The sequence below is a fragment of the Scyliorhinus torazame genome, chromosome 14 (assembly GCF_047496885.1).
Source record: "Scyliorhinus torazame isolate Kashiwa2021f chromosome 14, sScyTor2.1, whole genome shotgun sequence".
Lineage (NCBI taxonomy): Eukaryota > Metazoa > Chordata > Chondrichthyes > Carcharhiniformes > Scyliorhinidae > Scyliorhinus > Scyliorhinus torazame.
In genome coordinates this window covers 88,429,191-88,443,986 of record NC_092720.1, presented here as the reverse complement: position 1 = coordinate 88,443,986, position 14,796 = coordinate 88,429,191, and the positions used below count along the sequence as shown (strand labels likewise).

General features: G+C 50.0%; 1 long non-coding RNA gene across 2 annotated transcripts in view; it reads left to right on the top strand.

Moving 5' to 3' along the window:
* Positions 1 to 14,796, top strand: part of LOC140389317 (uncharacterized) — a 301,865-nt gene that overhangs the window by 146,935 nt on the left and 140,134 nt on the right. The window contains exons 2-3 of one of the 2 annotated variants that reach the window (XR_011934344.1): positions 10,364 to 10,458; positions 10,552 to 10,626. This is a non-coding gene — a long non-coding RNA (uncharacterized lncRNA). The remainder of the gene's footprint in view (positions 1 to 10,363; positions 10,459 to 10,551; positions 10,627 to 14,796) is intronic. The other variant, XR_011934345.1, reaches the window with a different exon arrangement.

Sequence of the window (14,796 nt, the reverse complement as noted above, 5' to 3'; positions counted from 1 at the left end):
TTTCTCGGCACTGTGACAAAACCTGCGGTTAAACGCGCTCACGAGGGGACTTTGTTAACTTTTGGGACAATTGCGCCCCATGTATGATGGGCGGAATGCTCCGACCCTCCGCCGGGTCGGAGAATCGCCGGCGGGCCGCCCTACAGAGCAGAGAATCGGCACCATTGGGGCCGGCGTGGTCTTCACGACGACGGTCGGGGTATGGACGACTCTCCAGCACGGGCCGGCATGGGCCGGCACACCAATTCTCCAGCCCGGATAGGCCGAGCGGTCGTCATCAAAAAGCCGAGTCCAGCCTGCGCCGTTCTAACATCCTCTGAGCCGGCGGGACCTCAGCGTTGAAGGGGCCGGAGGCGGTCTGTGGGGGGGGGGCTCTGATCCTGGCGGGGGCCTCCGTAGTGGTCTGGCCCCCGATCGGGGCTCACCGATCAGCAGGCCGGCCTCTCTGCCCCCCCGGCCTCCTTTCCTCCGCACTGGCTCCTGTAGCCCTGCGCCATTTAGCAGCAGGCCGCGCGGGAAAGAAGGCCACTGCGCATGTGCTAGTTGGCGCCGGCCCAACTGCACCTGCGCGGACCACGCAGCGCCGGGATCAGGCCGGGATCGACAGCTGGAGCGGTGTGGGCCGCCGTGCTACCCCACGGTGGGCTGCAGAATGGGGTCCTGGAACGGGTGCCGATGCCGGTGTAAAACACTCCCGTTTTTGTACCGGCGCCAGCACCGAGCCGCCCGATGGGAGAATCCCGCCCGATATACATTTCAGGGGCGAAATTCTCCGGAAACGGCGCGATGTCCGCCGACTGGCGCCCAAAACGGCGCAAATCAGACGGGCATCGCGCCGCCCAAAAAGTGCGGGATGCTCCGCATCTTTGGGGGCCGAGCCCCAACCTTGAGGGGCTAGGTCGGCACTGGACGGATTTCCGCCCCGCCAGCTGGTGGAAAAGGCCTTTGGTGCCCCGCCAGCTGGCACGGAAATGACATCTCCGGGCGGCGCATGCGCTGGAGCTTCAGCGGCCGCTGACAGCATTCCCACGCATGCGCAGAGGAGGGAGTCTCTTCTTCCTCCGCCATGGTGGAGACTGTGGCGGAGGCGGAAGGGAAAGAGTGCCCCCACGGCACAGGCCCGCCCGCGGATAGGTGGGCCCCGATCGCGGGCCAGGCCACCGTGGGGGCACCGCCCGGGGCCAGATCGCCCCGTGCCCCCCCAGGACCCCGGAGCCCGCCCGCGCCGCCTTGTCCCGCCGGTAAGGTAGGTGGTTTAATTTACACCGGCGGGACAGGCATTTTAGCGGCGGGACTTCGGCCCATCCGGGCCAGAGAATCGTGCGGGGGGGCCCGCCAACCGGCGCGGCGCGATTCCCACCCCCGCCGAATCTCAGGTGCCGGAGACTTCGGCAACCGGCGGGGGCGGGATTCACGCCAGCCCCCGGCGATTCTCCGCCCCGGCGGGGGGCCGGAGAATTTCGCCCCGGGCGGGATTCTCCCGGAACTGGCCGGATGGCCCGACTCCGGCGCTGAGAACCGCCGGTATGTCTTCTCCGCGCCGGCTATGGCCGCCACGGAGGTAAAGACAGCCCCCACGGCACATGCCCACCTGCAGAACGGTGGGCCCTGATCACGGGCCAGGCCACCGTGGGGGCCCTACCTGGGGCCGGATCCCCCTGCAAGCCAGGTCCCGCAGTGATGGACCATGTCCATTTCATGCCGGCGGGTCTGGCCGAAAACGGGCGACCGCTCGGCCCATCGGGGCCCGGAGAATTGCCGGGGGGACCGCTGCCAACGGCCCCTAAACTGCGCGGCGTGAACCCTGCCCAATGTGGGCGGGATCACTTTTTAGAAAATCTGCATTTTAGAGCGAGGCAGTAAGCCTTATTCTAATGTGCAGATCCCTGAGGTACCTGAAGCTTTTGAATTCAACCTCTTTGTTTCAGAAACCCCAAGGGTGGGATTCCCCGACCCCACCCCCCCGCCCCCCGCTGGGGGGGCACCCGAATCCCGTCCTGACGCCGCCTGCCGTATTCTCCGACGCTGTTTTTCTGGCAGAGGCGAGATTCCGCCACGCCAGTCGGGGTCGTTGTCAGTGGCCAGTCTAACCGGCGGGAATCACTCAACTCACGCACCGGCTGTCCTCGGGGGGTGCGTGGGGGATCTGACCCTGGGGGGGGGGCGGTCCCCACATGGCCTGGCCCACGATCAGGGCCCACTAATCTGCAGACGGGCTTGTTCCGTGAGGGCATTTCTTTCTTCCGCGCCAGCCATGGCGGCACCCTACAGCCCCTGGAAGTGCGGAATTCTCCGCATTTTCGGGGGCTAGGCGTATTTTGGTGCATGCGTGGGGGGGTCTTGTCTCCGCGACGGCCCCTGTCTGTCTGTGCATGCACTGAATAGCCGGCGTGATAACGCCGGCCCTTCGGTGCCGGCTAGAGCGGTGCCAACCCCTCCGCCGTCCATCTAGCCCCCGAAAATGCGGAGAATTCCGTACTTCCGGGGGCTGTTGATGCCGGAGTTGTTGGCGTCAGTTTTCCCGCCAGCATGGGGACTTAATCCCCAGAACGGAGAGTCCCGGCTCCAAGGTGAGTACCATTCAGCACTGGTCCCACAAATGGGGACCAGATGGAACGGCACTTTGAGGGGTTTCCCAGAGTACTGGAGGCCCCAGCTGCATGCAGCATGGTGCCCTGGCACTACTGCTGCTACCTGGGTACCCTGGCAGTGCCACCTTGGTACTGCCAAGCTGCCATTCTTTGCACTCATGCGATAGGGATGGGGTTGCCCGTTGTGGTAAACCACTGTATTGTATTGTACTGTTGTATTGTTACATGCCTGGGCTTGTCCCTGCTGACTCGGAACCACAGTCGTATATAATATGTGTATTGTGGTAAACTGCCGCTGTATTATATGTAATGTGGTAAACCACTGCCTGCTGGCTCCGCCTCCCCCCCGGGCTAGGTATAAAGATGGCTAGTCTCCGCCGCTGCCTCAGTACGGGATCCGAGGCCAGGAGGCTTTCTGGTTAGTTTATTAAAGCCTCAGTTACGTTCACCACTCGTCGTGTGTTCATTGATGGCATATCGCCCGGCCTGGTGGCTGGTGTTAGTGGGGGGTGCTGGGGATCGCTCCCATATTGCGTTCAGGCTGGGGGTGTGGTCGGGGATTGTTTTGGGGGCATCGGAGTTTTGGGATTAAAAAATGGCGTCCTGATCCCTCATTACAATGGGGAGTTCCAGCGGGCGGAGTTCTCCACTGTACAGAATGGAGCTATGTACAGCCTCAGCTGCACGTTCCCCATACAGGCCCCTTATTCAATGCAGGTCGCGTTGAATAGCCATGAGTTTCTCGGCAAGGCAAGTGCAGGGAAACACATGGCTAAACACGCTCGCTGGGGGACTTCTTTCCTTTTTGGGAGAATCACGCCCTATAGTTACATTTTCCCAATAGTGTGTCTATGTACCACACCTTCCAGTGATGGCCTTGATGTTTTTGTCTTCTCTGTCCTAATTTGTGAATCTTCAGAGTTGGCCCTGAAGCCTGTGTGGGACACTACGGGCGAAACTCTCTGGAAACGGCGCGATGTCCGCCGACTGGCGCCCAAAACGGCGCAAATCAGACTGGCATCGCGCCGCCCCAAAGGTGCGGAATGCTCCGCATCTTTGGGGGCCGAGCCCCAACCTTGAGGGGCTAGGTCGGCGCCGGATGAATTTCTGCCCCGCCAGCTGGCGGAAAAGGCCTTTGGTGCCCCGCCAGCTGGCGCGGAAATAACATCTCCGGGCGGCGCATGCGCGGGAGCGTCAGCGGCCGCTGATGGCATTCCCGCGCATGCGCAGTGGAGGGAGTCTCTTCTGCCTCCGCCATGGTGGAGACCTTGGCGGAGGCAGAAGGGAAAGAGTGCCCCCACGGCACAGGCCCGCCCGCGGATCGGTGGGCCCCGATCACGGGCCAGGCCACCGTGGGGGCACTCCCCGGGGCCAGATCACCCCGCACCCCCCCCAGGACCCCGGAGCCCGCCCGCGCCGCCTTGTCCTGCCGGTAAGGTAGGTGGTTTAATTTACGCCGGCGGGACAGGCATTTTAGCGGCGGGACTTCGGCCCATCCGGGCCGGAGTATCGCGCGGGGGGGCCCGCCAACTGGCGCGACGCGATTCCTGCCCCCACCGAATATTCGGTGCCGGAGACTTCGGCAACTGGCGGGGGCGGGATTCACGCCAGCCCCCGGCGATTCTCCGACCCGGCGGGGGGTCGGAGAATGACGCCCCATACCTCTGCTCGTCTGTTTCAACTTCTTTCTTCATGTTCTTGGCTGACCACAGACTCCCTTTATGATATCCAACATTCTTTGTTTTTCTCGCCCTTGATCCTTGCCTGATTTTGAGCTGCCTCAGTTACCTGCTGTGACTGGTCAATATCAAGCTGATTTCCAGTATCATGGGCGTCATTCTCCGACCCCCCAGCGGGTCGGAGAATGGCCGTTGGCCGCCGTGAATCCCGCCCCCGCCGGTTGCCGATGTCTCCGGTACCAACCGGCGCGGCCCCCCGCTGGATTCTCCGGCCCGGATGGGCCGAAGTCCCGCCGATAAATTGCCTGTCCCACCGGCGTAAATCAGAGTACCTATTTACCGGCGGGACAAGGCGGCGTGGGTGGGCTCCGGGGTCCTGGGGGGTGCGCGGGGCGATCTGACCCTGGGGGGTGCCCCCACGGTGGCCTAGCCCGCGATCAGGGCCCACCGATCCGCGGGCGGGCCTGTGCCGTGGGGGCACTCTTTCCCTTCCGCCTCCGCAACGGTCTCCACCATGGCGGAGGCGGAAGAGACTCTCCCCACTGCGCATGCGTGGGAAACTGTCAGCGGCCGCTGCCGCTCCCGCGCATGCACCGCCCCAACATGTCATTTCCGCGCCAGCTGGCGGGGCAACAAAGGCTGTTTCCGCCAGCTGGCGGGGCGGAAATTCCTCCGGCGCCGGCCTAGTCCCTCAATGTTGGGGCTCGGCCCCCAAACATGCGGAGCATTCCGCACCTTTGGGGCGGCGCAATGGCCGTCTGATTGGCGCCGTTTTGGGCACCAGTCGGCGGACATCGCGCCGTTTGGGGAGAATTTCGCCCCATTTACCCATTTTTCAGTCATTACGGCTCCCTGGATTGCCGACAGACCCATTTACCATTAGAATTAACACCATGGTAAGATGTCCTTTTCAAGGTTTGATGGAATTCTCATAAGGGAATTGCAAACTGCATGTATTGTAACGTTATTTAGAGAGGGAGGGAGAGAGCAATTTTCATTTCCAAAAATGCACTATTCCTTCAGAGTTACTAAACTGAAGACTGTGAATGCAGGGCTAAGTGTCCTCAATATTGATTGGTCACTGAATAAATGTAATTCAACTGATTTCAGTGTATGTGTGAGTATATCTGATATTATAATGTTGTTCTTTATAAATTTAGAGTGCCCAATTCATTTTTTCCAATTAAGGGGCAATTTAACGTGGCCAATCCACCTACCCTGCACATCTTTGGGTTGTGGGGGTGAAACCCACGCAATCACGGGCAGAATGTGCAAACTCCACACGGACAGTGACCCAGAGCTGGGACCGAACCTGGGACTTCGGCACCGTGAGGCAGCAGTGCTAACTACTGTGCCACCGTGCTGTCCTTTGATATTACAAAGTTGCCATAAAATAGCAATAAGTTTTTCACAAGACAGTGCGCTCAGCAGAAAATCTGATAATTATTTATACCACCTAAACCTACTTCCAAAAAATATTTATGTTAGAGTTGTAGAGCTTCAGATGTCAGCATCTATATGGACTTAAGAAAATAGATGGCAATAAGAGCAAGCGCATCTTTTGATTTACTGTGACTAACATTGTGGCAAATCCAATATTATACAAAAAGAAGTTCCTGCTGTTTTGGTCTCACCATGACTGTCTAAGACCTCATGGATGGGGTTGTCAATGCAATAGATCTGGGACCCGGACCAGTAGCAGCACAAGTACTCACCCAATGGGGAGTCTCAAAGCCTAATGGGAAGTCACTGGCTGTTTGGGATGGATGTTCCTGGCAATTGAGTATTGCCCTCTCACATTGCCACATTGCCCTCCCCACTTTTCATCATGGTGGGGGCTAATGTTTCTCCTGGCGGGGGCAAATTGCCACGCTGAATGACACCTACACTGATGAATGGTGGGTGGTGTGGGCAATCCATTGCCCATTAAATCCACCCCCTAGAATCACTTAAGAATTGTTGTTTAAGTAGTTTTTATTGCAAATAATTGCATTTATTTGAAAGAGCCATTGCCTTGCTGGAAATTACTTTCTGCTTCTTTGAAACATGATACACTGGCGCAGCTCATGTCAAAGCCCATCATTGTCCTACTTGTGTGTTATTTTTGTGATGAAAATCCCTTCAATTAAAAGGGTTTACCAAACATGCCTTCATGAAGACAAGTAATTGTGATTCTAATCAAACTTTGTTTTGTTCCACTGAATACTTCAGTATTGCCTCTGCATTGCTTTTGTTAATTTTAATTAAACATTTACCATTACTACCCAAGCAGAGCTCTGGTTGGAAAGTATTGTACTTACCTTTTTAAATACTAATTTATATGCACAAAGCAACATTACTACATTTACGTGACTGAAAACACCATACAGCAATGTAATGTAGTTTATTCCTTTTGAAATCACCCAGATGTATCGCCAGTATTACTTGACTTCTTATATTCTCTGCTAAAGTTTATATAATGCAGGTCTGATTTAAATTTCAATATATTCTTTTCTCAGTGTCTGCTGTAATGGCATTAGTTTGATTGGCCGCTATGATAAATCAGCCACCATGGGCAGTCATTCTTCATCCGAAAATGAATCCTTGTCAGAATCAATACACACTCATAATTGTTATGCAAAGATAGGAGTCAGTAGAATCACAGAGGGACTAGAAAGCTATTTGATCACAACATCTTGAAGTGTTAAGCAGACACACAACCGAAACCTGAATTGTTACATGAAAATGAAGCATTCTAAAGAGAGCAGTAGTTTACTGATTGTCATAGAGTCACAGCGTTTTACAGCTTGAAAAAGAGGCCCTTCGGCCCATCACGTCCATGCTAGCAATCAAGCACCTAACTATTCTCATCCCATTTTCCCACGCTTGGTCCGTAACCGTGTATGCTATGACATTTCAAGTGCTCATCTAAGTACTTATGAAATGTTGTGAGGGGTCCCGCCTCTATCACCCTTTCACGCAGTGAGTTCCAGATTCCCATCAGCCTCTGGGTGAAAAGGTATTTCCTCATATCTCCTCTCAACCTCCTTGCCATTACTTTAACTCTATGCTCCCTGGTTATTAACACCTCCATTAAGGGAAAAAGTACCTTCCTATCCACCCAATCTATGTCCCTCATTATCTTACACACCTCAGTCAATACCCCCCTGAGCCTTCTACTCCAGGGAAAACAACCCTTGTCTATCCAGTCTCTGTTAATAGCTGAAACACTCCAGCCCAGGCAACATCCTGATGAAACGCCTCTGCACCCTCTCCAGTACAATCACTTCCTTCCTACAGTATGGTGACCAGAAATGCGCACAGTACTCCAGCTGGGGCCTAACCAGCGTTTTATACAACTTAAACATAACCTCCTTGCTCTTAGATTCAATTTCTTGGTTAATAAAGGCAAGAATCCCATAAGCCCCTTAACCACCTTATCTAGCTGTCCTGCTGTTTTCAGAGATACGTGGACGTGCAGAGCAAGGTCCCTTTGATCTTCTATACTTCCCAGTGTCTGACCATTCATTGTACATTCTCTTGCCTTGTTAGTCCTCCCAAAATGCATTACCTCACACTTTTCATGCTTAAATTCCATTTGTCACTCCATCTGTCCATCTAAACAGTCCATATCTATCAACCTGTAATCTAAGGCCTTGCTCCTCACTATTTCCCATGCCACCAATTTTTGTGTCATCTGCGAACTTACCGATCGTACCTCCTACAGTCAAATTCAGATCACAAATGACAAGGGACTCAGTTATGATCTCTGTGGAACACAGCTGGACACAGGCTTCCAGTCACAAAAACAACCTTCAACCATCCCCTGTGCCTCCTACCACTAGGCCAATTTTGGATCCAGTTTGTCAAATTGCTCTGGATCCCATGGGCTATTATCGTCTTCATCAGCCTCCCTTGTGGAATGTTCTCAAAAGCCTTGTTAAAGTCCATGTAGACTACATCAATTACACTACCCTCAGCTACACACCTAGTTACTTCTTCAAAAAAATTCAATCAAATGTGTAAGAAATGGTCTTTTCTTGACACGATCACCTCATCCTTGGGTTAGACCCTATATATTCACAGCTATGGCCACTTGCTCCAAGGAGGATCTCTGCCCATCTCTGCAGAAACATAGGGCTGGATTCTCCATTCCTGAGTCTAAGTACTGACACCGATGGAGGATCCGTGGAGTTCCATGTCAGAAAAATCAACGCCAAACTCGCATCAATTCTGCTGCTGAGGAGGGGCTAGCACTGCTGCCACATGGAACACCAGCAGAACACATGAAAAATGGTGCGGGAATCGCCGGGTCCTTGATGGACACGTGCAGGGCTGACAAGCTGCAGCCTTGCGTAGACTATACACCCCCCCCCCCCACCCTCCGGTTCACACGGCCCGATTTTGGCATCAGCCAATGGAGAATCCCGCCCATAGTCTCTCTTCAGACCACCTGGGTAACAAGCGCCTCCAAAGAGCTGTCACTGGATCTGAAAGCCCTTTTCTTTTCCCGCTGTCCTTTCCCTGAAGCTTGAGAATTGCAAAATCAGTTGCCAGCAGCCTTCAGTGCATTAGAACAACTTCCCCTTAATAAGAAGCACACCTTTAAAAAGAGAAGGCTGACTACACCACATGATTTCATCACAATGTTATGTAGCCGTCTGCTGAGCGCAGAGACTGCTGGCAGTACCACGAGGAGGACAGCATGATGGGATCTGATAGGCTTCACATTATAATCATTGTAATGAGGTGGGAGCTCCAAAATCACATGCCCCCAATCTCCATTGGAATCGGCACAGGCAGGCTGTGAATAGCAGCTCCTGCACGTGGAAATGAGGGCCAGTAGGCCAATTTGCAGCTCTGGAAGTATTCATTTCATAATGCTATTAGGAGAAACCCTCTGCTCCTGGATATTCTGTTCAGAAAATAGGAAGATTTTTAAGTGCAGCCAGGATTGTAGACTGAACTGCCTGCCTTCTAATGAAGTACTCATGAGACCAATGATTGTTGCATGGCCATAGCATCCATCAAAGGGAGAACTGGCATGGAATTTAAACTAAAGACTGCATAAATATGAATTTCAGAGTTGCTTAGTGCCACTGGCCTTAGCTCAAGGAACATGAGGAAACATGATTCCGGGGGTGTTAAAACATTGTACTGGGATTGATATGCGGCTCACCAAATTGCACACAACAAACAACGATCTTCTGAGGCATTCTTCCTTGCACATGTCAGCAATTCTAAGTTAAGGTAGAGGGTAAAAGCCAAATACTTGCACCATTGTTAGCATTCAGCACTTAGATAGAAGCTTGGCTTTGCAGTTCCTTTGACACTACTTTGGGATGTAATTACTAAATGTGCATAACATACTGTCTGTTTGCTTGCTTCATTAGTCTTTTAGTCATTGTGTAATTAATAACCCTGAAGATTATAATTACATTTTATACCAGTAAAACCTTGCTCTACTTGTCCCCAGCTAGCTTAGCTTCACCGTTTTGCATCAATCGACTGGAGTAAGGGTACATGCAGTCATTATGAACAGTAAATAGTACAATGTGTTTGGCCTATGACTAAATGAAACCTTAGTACTGTCAGATCATGTAATTGTTGCATATTAAGCAGTGATTGAACAACTAATAATATATATTTAGCTTTGCATGTGAGACAAATATGAGTTGGTGTATTTTTTTATACGTTAACCTGACTTAGTCAACATATGATGCTATTAACTTTGACACAGATGCTTGTCATGCATGATGTAGCAGATAACATTGATCACATAGTATTCTTGACTTAATTTATGCATATTTCTGAACGCAAACATATATTTAAATGCTCTGTGAGGGACACAAGTTTCCGGAGATGATGCACGTTTCAAATATTTAAACATTTCCCTGTGCTGCTAATTAATCCACGTTCCAAACCATAGCAGATTCCTTAGATGAAGGCACCACTATGTTACTTGAGGAGGAGGATGAAGAAAAGCAGAAGGGGAAGGGGGAGAAGAGATGGCAAGATGGATTGCTGTCTAATATTCAATGCGGACAGCATACCCAAAACAATAAATGCATTTTGTTCACAGGAGCTTCTAATTACTGCCTTAAATTGTCCTAGGTTTCACCTCGAAGAAACAACATGAAACATCATCCTGACAGATGCTCTCTCATCCCCTCCATCCCATGCCTTGAGGACCCAGGGACACTCAAAAGGTCAATGGTATTAAAAATAATTTTTGCGAAGTGGCTTCAGTGAACAATGACATTGCATCCTTACAGTGTAACATGTGTGTTGGCTTTTCTCAGTGAACTAAATGAGCTCTCTCATCAATCTGATCAATACATCAGCCTACATTATGTTATTTGTTTCACGCGGCTCAGGTATGTCACTGACTATTTTTCATTGGAGTCCTCCAATAATTACTGTGGGTGATTGATGGAGTATCCTGAGAGAACTCAAAGGTTGAAGTTACGCTTATTAAAAAAAGAGATTTGAAGTCGTATTTGTGGCAAAGCAGTTCTCAAAACACGATTTCAGGCATTCTGTTTGCAGTTTACCAACATAGCCAAACAACTTTCTTGCGCAGGTGCTATCAGAATTGGTGGCCATTCAGAGAGCATGCGATTTTCCAGGAGTTGCTCATTGGCGTGAGGTGGACTCCGGGTGCAGCCTGAAGCACTATGAAGGGTTGTAAGTCCTCACACTTTCCAACTATTGTGAAATAACACAGCAATGTTAAAGGTGCAGGACAAATTGAAGGCTCGTGAGAGATTCAGAAGACTTTCAGCTATCACAACAAAGGGACAAAATATTTTGGGTCAGATTCTGATGAATTGTGTTCTGTTTTTGGTTTTGGTAGTTATTAATGCCGATTAGAAGCTGCGTTTTGAATTTGGTTTTATTTATCCATTCACAGGATCTGCGCATTGATTGTTCACCCCCAGTTTGATTTTCCTTCTGGAACCAAGGCAGTCTATATGGTGAAGGTGCTCCCACGGTGTTGTTAGGCCGGGAGCCTCGAGACTTTGACCCAGCGATGAAATAAGGGACAAAAATGAAACTGAAAGCTATTTTTAATTTTTAATTAAACCTCAGAAATAAATAGCTTGCTGCAGCTCTATTGCCTGTACATACAGTGGGCAGCACGGTAGCATTGTGGATAGCACAATTGCTTCACAGCTCCAGGGTCCCAGGTTCGATTCTGGCTTGGGTCACTGTCTGTGCGGAGTCTGCACATCCTCCCCGCGTGTGCGTGGGTTTCCTCCGGGTGCTCCGGTTTCCTCCCACAGTCCAAAGATGTGCAGGTTAGGTGGATTGGCCATGATAAATTGCCCTTAGTGTCCAAAATTGCCCTTAGTGTTGGGTGAGGTTACTCGGTTATGGGGCTAGGGTGGAGGTGTGGACTTGGGTAGGGTGCTCTTTCCAAGAGCCGCTGCAGACTCGATGGGCCGAATGGTCTCCTCCTGCACTGTAAATTCTATGATATACCAAATAGCAGCAAAATGGCAGCTCTGAAAGTCTTTTTGGGAACGGCCTGTCCTTGAACTGTATTTGGTCCAATGACAGAAAATCTGAGTGCAGAGACATCTGACAATTATATGCATGTAATCTGCATTGCTGCAAACTCTTCAGTATAGTCAGGCTGCACTGAAAAGCTGCAGAATATGATCAGAGGCAGTACTGTTCAGGAAGATCATAGGAGACAAAGGATACGTGCTTCCTTTCCCTCATCACAGCCCCTATTTGCAGACAATTTTTGCCAAAGCCAGGAAAATTGATCCTGAGAACTAAAAGCTACTCACATTTTAAGTTTATTATATAAAGCGCATTAGCGTAATGTTATTAGCCGCTTTCTTGCCATGGATTAGTACACCAGTAGCATCGTGAATTTGAAAGATAACTGGCACAGAAATGCACGGCACCAGTCATTTAGTGCTTACCCAAGGATTCAATAAAACAACAGAAGACAAAAGGTTGCAATGGCCACCTAAGGAGTAGCTTCATAACTGCTGATCTGGACAGAGGGATCACATACTCATACTCTTTCTAGTGGAGCCAAAAGGACAGATTATTGGTTTGAATTCAACTGCTATTTTTCCCTCACACTGTGAGGAATGCAAAACCATAAGTTACTTACCCAGGGAATTAATCTGTTTTACATGTTAAGTGAAATAAACATGCTGAAAGTAATTCAAATTAGGGCATTTAATTCAAATTGCTTCTTTTATGTTTCTCTTTTGTTTATTTCATGTTAAGCAGATGAGACAAAATAAACTGAGATAAATGAGACAATTGAAGTGTGGTTAAACCCTCTGTTCCTAAAATGAACATTATCTCCGAATAATAATAATAATAGATGCTCCAGCATATTTTATGCTGAATTAGGGGATTCAAGCTGATTAAAGACTTTAACTGTGCATTGTACTTTAATCAGCTCTTAGTCCCCATTTCTAACATAAAACCTGCTGAAACGTTTGTGATGATCAAACTGCGACTGCACACAAGTTGCAGTTAAAAAAAAATCAATTGTTTGTGATGGGCGTTATTGTGCCATTAGTAAACTTGTTGGTTTGCACATTGGAATTGATGGTCTTAATTGACTTTTACTGCATTTACCTGGCAAGAACTAATTTGGTTTTGCTGCTGTATGGCTGAACAGTGCTATTGACTTGCAGAATGCATAATCTTGTCTTTCATGGATCAAAATTCTTCATATCCTCAACATGGATTTATTTTTTTCTCCACAAATGAGGCAATAAACAATCTTTCCATATAAACAATCCAGTTAGGCTGAACCAACTCTCCCAGATTGAACTGCAAACAATTAGGTATATTATTATATTCTTGTTAAAAGAATGCTCTGCGTGGGCCAAGAAGTCTGTATATGCTTGTCTCAAATACATGTAATTGCAAAAATAAATGTTCATATGTAAAGATATTACTTCTTCTTTACAAGATTGTTAACCCTCCAGTGAGGTTTTCATTTTCCTTTTGACCTTTTCTATTGTGAGTTATTGCTGTTAAGTCAGACTTTGAAGTTTTCAGCAGAACCATTTGACTGACATCAGTAGAATGCAAACATCCCTGCTCACCATGAAAATGGTTTGTCAACACAAGAAAAGAGAAAGACAACTCAATAGGAAGAAGTAATAGCTTAATTATCTTCCTTTGTGGTAAATTAAACCATGTTTGAGGAGTGAATTGGCCCTATCGCTAGCAATCAGGTGTAGTAACTGTTCCATAGCACAGAGAAGATTATACCCAAGGGCAACACTGCTTTATTAACAAAGAGATAAATGAGTGTCCTACTATGGACCCACATGCACATTGTAAATACTCAGTGTCATGATATTTAGATCAGCATATCATGGTGCAATCAAACACACACTGATGGACATGCAGTAGGACCAACCAACACACACACATCGCAGCCAATCACCAGTGAGAGCACACGCACTATAAAAACAGGGGACAGTACAGTTCCCGCTCATTCCAGCAGCAGCCAGCTCAGAGCAACGAGCTCAGAGCCTGCCACTAAGACATTCACCATGTGCTGAGTGCCTCACCCAGATAGTAAAAGGACAGGGTCCACAGATTAGCTGGTAATGCACATACCCAAGTTAGCAGTGTGCTGTTATAGTTAAGTAGTCAATAAAATTGAGTTACACCATCTGCAGGCGTGTTGGATCGTTTGTACACCAGAACATCCAACACGACATGATACCAGAAGTGGACGCAAGCCAGCACCTGTGAGACCTACCTGCAACGCATCAATCCGCCGTCCTGCACCATGGAGAACATCAACTCGCCACCACCGCTCTGAATCGCTGGCAATCTCGGGGTCAATTGGAAACTGTTCAAACAGTGCTTCCAACTCTTCCTCGGGGCCACAGACATGGAGAATGCATCGGACACCAGGAAGATTTCCCTTCTTCTCTCCACGGCGGGGCAACACGCCATCCACATCTTTAATTCCCTTACATTTACGGACAGCGAGGACAAAATTAAATACATGACGGTGCTTCTGAAGTTCGACGAACACTTCAGTGTTGAAGTAAATGAGAGCTTCGAGACGTACCTGTTCCAGCAGCGCCTGCAAGGTAAGGACGAACCTTTCCAGTCTTACTTAACACACCTCCGCATCCTCGCGCAGTCCTGCGGCTATGGGACTACCTCTGACTCCATGATAAGTGACCAGATAGTTTTCGGAGTCATGTTGGACACCCTGCGCCAGCAGCTCCTTCGGGTCAAGCAACTCACCCTGGCAACTGCCGTCGCGACCTGCGTCCTCCATGAGAACGGCACCAACCGGTACTCACATATCCAGGTGGCCGAAACGGCGCGGCATGGGCCCCACGAGGTGGAGCGGGTCCAGATGATCGAGTACCTCCCGGGCCGCGGCCTGGAGGAGGCCGGCCATTTTGCGCGTTTTCCGAGGACTCCCCCGCTTGTATGCGCCAAAAGAGGGGACACTGACGCAGAGGAACGCGATGTGCAGACGTGCACTGCGCAAGACTGCACCGCGCATGCGCGGTGGCACAACGAGCGCA